The sequence below is a fragment of the Oculina patagonica genome, chromosome 8 (genome assembly GCF_052425735.1).
Source record: "Oculina patagonica isolate OP01 chromosome 8, crgOcupat, whole genome shotgun sequence".
NCBI classification, from domain to species: Eukaryota; Metazoa; Cnidaria; class Anthozoa; order Scleractinia; family Oculinidae; genus Oculina; species Oculina patagonica.
In genome coordinates, this window is record NC_135765.1 from 30220588 (window position 1) to 30229510 (window position 8923).

Genomic DNA, 8923 nt, shown 5'->3' on the forward strand with positions numbered 1-8923 from the left:
TTCAAATCCATCCTTAAAGTAAAAATTGATTTTCACAACTGCCAGCTAATGGAGTTGCTGATGACCGCATTTATAACAGATGACTGACAAAGAAGACACATTTTTGTTCATTTGTTCTTTGCCTAGTTTGTACCCTTGATAAATTTTGTCGGCAGTGCGTCCGTGAAAAAAATTGTCTGCTTCGGCCAAATTTGTCAAGTCGAAAAAAACATCCACTTTCGTAAAGCGACGGTGAAAACAAAAAATTGTCCAAATGAACGTTTATTTCAAACGTGGAAAGGCCCTTACGTACATTTACTCAAGCATAGAAAACGAAAAAAACGGCGACACGATGTAAGAAGTGTTTAGAAGCTAATCTAGAAAAATATGTCTAAATGCAATGTAGCGTTAACTTCTCCTGGATAAGAGCTATACTGGGAAATGCTCGATATTGTTTTCCTCGGACACTACCAGCAGAGATTTGAGCAGAATCACCGTTGCTGATCATGAAACCCATCATCCAAAGATATTTTTAAAAATTTTGAAGGACCGTAGCCAGGGTTAAGCATAATAAAAATTTTAAGAACGATCTCTGGCTAAAAATATTTTTACCATTTGGGGCACTGCAGTTTTAAATTGGTCGTTCTCATCGATGTTACGAAAACTGTTAGGTTACTGAACGTCTCAAGCAGTTTTTCGTTCAGTTTTGGCGAATTTCGTTCATATTGAAGTGGAAGTATAAGCAAGGACAGACAACATAGGCAGTGAGGGTAGACGATTGTTAATATATTTCCATTCCCTCAAATAAACGAGTATTTTTACTTTTTAAATGCTGCGCATCCCAACCAAGTTGCTTTGACAAATGGCGCTGACAAGTCTGCAATTGCCTGTTTTGAAAAGTAAAGCTTCAAAATTTTTTCGCTAATGTGTGTAACAAAATATCTTTTTGTAGCCGGTGGCCATACTAACCCCTTCCAAAACTCGGCTCCGCCCATGTGGTTAAAAACACGAGGGCCGATTCATATGATAGAAAATAAGAATTTTCCGTGACAAAATCAAAGGGCAATTTTATGGCGACAATTTTTGCCCGACAACTTTATATCCGCACTCAAACTACTAATGCTTTGAGACCCTATTAAATCTGACAGCAGTAACGCTTCCCTGCTTTAAAATAAACTTACAATAACTTTTTCCTTTATTCATTGTTTGCGAGAATTTGTTTCGTGAGAACGCGAGCGAAGGCTTGAATTCTACAGCGTTCTGCGGCTTTAGGTCTAACGGAAACGGGTTGGTCAGTACGTTTTTTAATAGAAATTACAAGAGAAGTTAGACTTCCAAATTCATCCTGAAATTGAAAATTAAGTTTCACAACCTCCAGCTATATGGAGTTGCCAAAGGAATTGGTAATGACTGCATTTATAACAGATAACTGACAAGAAAATTAAAACACACTTATGTTCATTTGGTCTTTGCTTAGTTTGTACCCTTGATAAATTTTGTCAGCAGTGCGTCTTAAAGTTTGTCTTCTTCGGCCAAATTTGTCGAGTCGAAAGAAACCATCCACTTTTGTAAAGTGAGGGTGAAGACAAAAAATGTCTAAATGAACGTTTATTTCAAGTGTGGGAAGGCCCTTACGTACATTTACTCAAGCTTAGAAAACGAAAAACAGGCGACACAATGTAAGAAGTGTGTAGAAGCTAACCTATAGCAAAATATGTCTGAATGCAATGCAGCGTTAACTTCTCCTGGATAACAGCTTTACTGGAAAATGCTCGATATTGTATTCCTCGGACACTACCAGCAGAGATTTGAGCAGAATCACCGTTGCTGATCATGAAACCCATCATCCAAAGATATTTTTAAAAATTTTGAAGGACCGTAGCCAGGGTTAAGCATAATAAAAATTTTAAGAACGATCTCTGGCTAAAAATATTTTTACCATTTGGGGCACTGCAGTTTTAAATTGGTCGTTCTCATCGATGTTACGAAAACTGTTAGGTTACTGAACGTCTCAGGCAGTTTTTCGTTCAGTTTTGGCGAATTTCGTTCATATTGAAGTGGAAGTATAAGCAAGGAAAGACAACATAGGCAGTCAGGATAGACGAATGTAAATATATTTCCATTCCCTCAAATAAACGACTATTTTTACTTTTTAAATGCTACGCATCCCAACCAAATTGCTTTGACAAATGGCGCTGACAAGTCTGCAATTGCCTGTTTTGGAAAGTAAAGCACCAAACTTTTTCGCTAATGTGTGTAACAAAATATCTTTTTGTAGCCGGTGGCCACACTAACGCCTTCCAAAACTCGGCTCCGCCCATGTGGTTAAACACGAGGGGCGATCCATACGTAGGAAATAAGAATTGTCCTTGAGAAAATCAAAGGGCAAATTTTATGGCGACAAATTTTGTCCGACAACTTTGCATCCGCATACAAATTACTAATGCTTTGCGAAGCTATTAAATCTGACAGCAGTGACGCGTCCCTGCTTTAAAATAAACTCACAAGAATTTTTTAGTTTATTCATTGTTTGGGGGGATTTGTTTCGTGAGAACGCAAGCGAAGGCTTGAATTCTACAGCGTTCTGCGGCTTTAGATCTCACGGAAACGGGTTGGGCAGTCTTTAGAAATTTTTTTAAAGACTTTCAAATTCATCCTAAAAGTAAAAATTGAGTTTCACAAATTGAGTTGCTAAAGGAATTGCTAATGACCGCATTTATAACAGATTACTGACAAGGAAGACACATCATTTGGTCTTTGCCTAGTTTGTACTCACATGACAAGCTTAGTCCTCAAAAAAAATTTATGCAAATTAGATCTTAATCCCCTTAGTGGAGAATATTTCTCCATTAAGGGGATTAAGATCGGTAACATAAGATCGTAGTTCGCACGTTGAACTGCCGCAATGTACAGTGAGGTGTCAGTCATAATAGCCGCGGCTTCTCTGTGGAGAAAGAAAAAGCAGATATTAGCCGGATTTGGGTTTTGATGTTCATGTCTTAAAACAGCTCAATAAAATTTCAATCGCGGATTGAAAAAAAAAAAAAAATAACGCAAGATAACTATTGAACTAACCAACGAAGCAAGAAAGAAAAATTTAGCGTGAGGTTAATATTCTGCCCACAGATAACAAGAGCTCAGTAAAGAACTCAGCTCACTACCCAAGTAAGGCAGAATAATTTAGCGCGAGGTTAATATTCTGCCCACAGATAACAAGAGCTCAGTAAAGAACTCACCACCCAAGTAAGACAGAAAAAATTAGCGCGAGGTTAGTAGAGCGAAATAAGTCAGCGCGCGATTAGCCAGGTTTAAGCACCGCAAGCTGATTATTATTACATTGCTTGACAGTTTTATGTGGGTAAGCGACCGTAGTGAAACTGAAAACCCAAGCTCAAGTTTATATTCCACAAATAAAAAAAATACAACTTACCATTGTGCTGCGGTGTTTGTCTTGCTTCTATCTTGGATGAACGGCGGCGAGCCGCGCTGCTTGCGAATTGCGTTACCTCGTATTTCCCGCCAGAATAAATTAACCCGGCAAGGCGGCAACAGTAACCATTAGACGAAAATGCCGAATCTCTTTTCGTTTATTAGACGAAACCCTTGCACAATCTTGCATGGCTTTCCTGTTTCGCATTCACCCATACGAGTTTTGCAGTGTAGCGAGGAACATGTCACAAAAATGCGATAAAAACACTTTTAAAATTGGTAACAATGCTACTCAATTCATGTCGTGAAGACTACAACAATCGACTCCGCTTGAAAGCCTCAATCTTCACACATTCAACTTGTTTCCGCGGCAGAAATTACTGTTGATCTCGCTTTTACCGATATTATTTTCGTTGACTCGCTTTTACATTTGTAACTTACCACAGTCCACTTATACTTTCGGCTGTCCGTCGGATATCCAATGTCGTATAGCTGATACAAAAACACCAAAACGCCGACTCAAACTTGACCGTGTTGCCCGGAAAACTTATGAAACATTTATCATCGATTTAAGGTCGCAAACGATGCCGATATCGACAATTTAGCAAATAATATTCTTAAAGAAGATTCACAGGCACGTTTCAAAACCGCGAAAGCAGAAACTGCGTGACACAAGAAACAGATCACGTACACATAACTAGGACCGGTTTCATTTCACATTCCCTGGCATGCGGTGACAAGTTATGTACAAGATTAAAAGACCTCCTGGACAGAATTTTTTTTGAGGGCTAAGCTAAATTTTGTCGGCAGTGCGTCTAAAAATTTGTCTGCTTTGGCCAAATTTGTCAAGTCGAAGGAAACCATCCACTTTTGTAAAGCGAAGGTGAAGACAGAAAATGGTCTAAATGAACGTTTGTTTTATGTGCGAAAAGGCCCTTACGTATATTTACTCAAGCTTAGAAAACGAAAAACCGGCGACACGATGTGAGAAGGGTTTAGAAGCTAACCAAGTAAAATATGTCTAAATGCAATGTAGTGTTAACCTCCCCTGGATAACAGCTTTACTGGGAAATGCTCGATATTGTTTTCCTCGGACACTACCAGCAGAGATTTGTGCAGAATCACCGTCGCTGATCACGAAACCCATCATCCAAAGATATTTTTAAAAATATTGAAGGACCGTGGCCAGGGTTAAGCATAATAAAAATTTTAAGAACGATCTCTGGCTAAAAATATTTTTACCATTTGGGGCACTGCAGCTTTAAATTGGTCGTTCTCATCAATGTTACGAAAACTGTTAGGTTACTGTACGTCTCAGGCAGTTTTTCGTTTAGTTTTGGCAAATTTCGTTCATATTGAAGTGGAAGTATAAGCAAGGATAGACAAGATAGGCAGTCCGGTTAGACGAACGTAAATATATTTCCATTCCCTCAAATAAACGAGTATTTTTACTTTTTAAATGCTACGCATCGCAACCAAATTGCTTTGACAAATGGCGCTGACAAGTCTGCAATAACCTGTTTTGGAAGTAAAGCTCCAAAATTTTTCGCTATTGTGTGTAACAAAATATCTTTTTGTAGCCGGTGGCCATACTAACCCCTTCCAAAACTCGGCTCCGCCCATGTGGTTAAAAACACGAGGGCCGATTCATATGAAGAAAATAAGAATTTTTCGTGACAAAATCAAAGGGCAAATTTTGTGGCGACAATTTTTGTCCGACAACTTTGTATCCGTACACAAACTACTAATGCTTTGCGAACCTATTTAATCTGACAGCACTTACGCGTCCTGCTTTTCAGCCTTCGTGCTTTTGAGCCCGCAATTCCAAAAAACAAACTTACAATATTTTTCGTTTATTCATTGTTTGTGTGATTTGTTTCGTGAGAACGCGAGCAAGGCTTGAATTTTACATTGTTCTACGTCTTAAGGTCCCACAGAAACGGGTTGCTCAGTACATCTTTAGAAATTACAAGAAAAGTTAGACTTCCAAATTCATCCTGGAAGTGAAAATTGAGTTTTACAACTCCCAGCTAATGGATCGAGTTGCTAAAGGAATTGCTAATGACTGCATTTATAATAGATTACTGACAAGGAAGGCACATGTTTGTTCATTTGGTCTTTGCCTAGTTTGTACCCTTGATAAATTTTGTCAGCAGTCTGTGTGTCTAAAAAATTGTCTGCTTCTGCCAAATTCGTCAAGTCGAAAGGAAACCATAACCCTTTGTAAAGCGAGGGGGAAGATAAAAAAAATTGCCCAAATGAACGTTTATTTCAAGCGCGGAAAGGCCCTCACGTACATTTATTTACTCAACCTTAGAAAACGAAAAACCGGCGACACGATGTAAGAAGTGTTTAAAAGCTAACCTAGCAAATTATGTTTGAATGTAATGCAGTGTTGGTCGATATTTAGGTAAAGGGTGATCGGATGTTATTCGGAAGTCTTCGGGCAGCATTCGGCAATCGTACGAATATTTTAACACTGAAAGACGCTGTGATCTCGTTCCGTAAGGATCAAAGATGATTAGAATGCAAAAAAAACTGCTCGAAATAAGAAACTTTGCTAAACAAAAATAGCGAGAAATTTGTGGACAGTCATTTAAGCACGCGTCACATCAGTTCTCGTTCCCAGAGCCGCTTGTTCCTCTTAGCCGGTTGAGCCTGGGGGATGAGAAACAAGTGGTTCTAAGGACGCGTGATTTGATTGGCTAAATTTTTAACAGAGAGAATTTTAAACAGAGCCAAAGAAGTCAACCGTTCTAAAAATTCCTTACATCAAACGCACTCTAAAACGGTTGATTCGAAAAGCTAGATTTAATTTTCTTTGATAAATACCGGTATGTAGCCAATTCAATCAAATGATGTGTCTCCAGAGCCACTTGTTTCTCATGCCCAGGCTCTACCGGCAAAGATGGACAGGCGGCTTTGGGCACGAGAACTGATGTGGCCACAGGTGTGTTTGTGAACGTTTCCCGAGGACACGTCCGCCAGAAGAAGAGTAAGGAACAAGTTGAAAAAGCGAAGCGCCATCATGTTCGTTAACCAGTAGTGACAAAAGGGCTTCTGACCTTATTTCCCAACTAATTTTACGCTGTCTCAATGAAATATTATAACGTAATTTAAAAACACGTTAGGTTTTTGAAATTTCTCACTTACATTATGTGTTTAACGAAATATCATTCCACTCAATTACGTCCATGTGGTTATTTAACTTTATTCAAGCTTAGTAAACAAAAATCCGTGTGTAGAAGCTAGCATGGCCAAAAAAGATAAACAAAAGAGGGTCCCCTGTTTGCGCGCGCGCGCAACCGTTTGCGGACACAAAGTTTGTGTCCGAGACAAAAAAATGTTTCTGATTTTCTTTCACAAACATTTTGTCCGCAACAAATGCTTCCCCGGTTTGCGCAGCATGCAGACGAAACATTTGTTTTGTGTCCCGCTCGTTTGCTCACCCAAGAAACATCATGAGCAACAATGTGTTCTCGTTTGGCACCGCCTTAAAAGATGACAACTTTTTACTGAACTGATCGAATGACAATTTTTTAGGCCTCATCCACACTTTGTTTGAAAGAACATGTCCCAATTTTGTACCCAGGGCCTGCGTTCCCCTTATCCAGCGGAACGGGCGACGACGGGTAAGTACGTAGTGTAGTCATCATATAGTGGTTTGACTAAATTCTATATAGGGATATTAATAGAGGGGATACAGAGCCCTATGTAGCTATACACGGCTATACATAGCTATATACGGCTATAAATAGCCCTACATAGCCCAACATAGCCCTACATAGCCCTACATAGCCGTACATAGCCGTACATAGCCGTACATAGCCCTACATAACCGTACATAGCCCTACATAGCCCTACATAGCCGTACATAGCCCTACATAGCCCTACATAGCCCTACATAGCCGTACATAGCCGTACATAGCCGTACACAGCCCTACATAGCCGTACATAGTCCTACATAGCCCTACATAGCCGTACATAGCCGTACATAGCCCTACATAGCCGTACATAGTCCTACATAGCCCTACATAGCCGTACATAGCCGTACATAGCCCTACATAGCCCTACATAGCCCTACTTAGCCCTACATAGCCCTACCTAGCCGTACATAGCCCTACATAGCCGTACACAGCCCTACATAGCCCTACATAGCCCTACATAGCCCTACATAGCCTTACATAGCCGTACATAGCCGTACATAGCCGTACATAGCCCTACATAACCGTACATAGCCCTACATAGCCCTACATAGCCCTACATAGCCGTACATAGCCCTACATAGCCCTACATAGCCCTACTTAGCCCTACATAGCCCTACATAGCCCTACATAACCGTACATAGCCCTACATAGCCCTACAGAGCCCTACATAGCCCTACATAGCCCTACATAGCCCTACTTAGCCCTACATAGCCCTACATAGCCCTACATAGCCGTACATAGTCCTTCATAGCCCTACATAGCCGTACATAGCCGTACATAGCCGTACATAGCCGTAAATAGCCCTACATAACCGTACATAGCCCTACATAGCCCTACATAGCCCTACATAGCCGTACATAGCCCTACATAGCCCTACATAGCCCTACTTAGCCCTACATAGCCCTACATAGCCCTACATAACCGTACATAGCCCTACATAGCCCTACATAGCCCTACATAGCCCTACATAGCCCTACATAGCCCTACATAGCCCTACATAACCCTACATAGCCCTACATAGCCCTACATAGCCCTACATAGCCCTACATAGCCCTACTTAGCCCTACATAGCCCTACATAGCCCTACATAACCGTACATAGCCCTACATAGCCCTACATAGCCCTACATAGCCCTACATAGCCCTACATAGCCCTACATAGCCCTACATAGCCCTACTTAGCCCTACATAGCCCTACATAGCCCTACATAGCCCTACATAGCCCTACATAGCCCTACATAGCCCTACATAGCCCTACATAGCCCTACATAGCCCTACTTAGCCCTACTTAGCCCTACATAGCCCTACATAGCCCTATATAGCCCTACATAACCGTACATAGCCCTACATAGCCCTACATAGCCCTACATAGCCCTACTTAGCCCTACATACTCCCAATTTGCCCTACATAGCCCTACATAGCCCTACATAGCCCTACTTAGCCCTACATACCCCCAATTTGCCCTACATAGCCCTACATAGCCCTACATAGCCCTACATAGCCCTACATAGCCCTACATAGCCCTACATAGCCCTACATAGCCCTACATAGCCCTACATAGCCCTACATAGCCCTACATAGCCCTACATAGCCCTACATAGCCCTACTTAGCCCTACATAGCCCTACATAGCCCTACATAGCCCTACATAGCCCTACATAGCCCTACATAGCCCTACATAGCCCTACATAGCCCTACATAGCCCTACATAGCCCTACTTAGCCCTACTTAGCCCTACTTAGCCCTACATAGCCCTACATAGCCCTACATAGCCCTACATAACCGTACATAGCCCTACATAGCCCTACA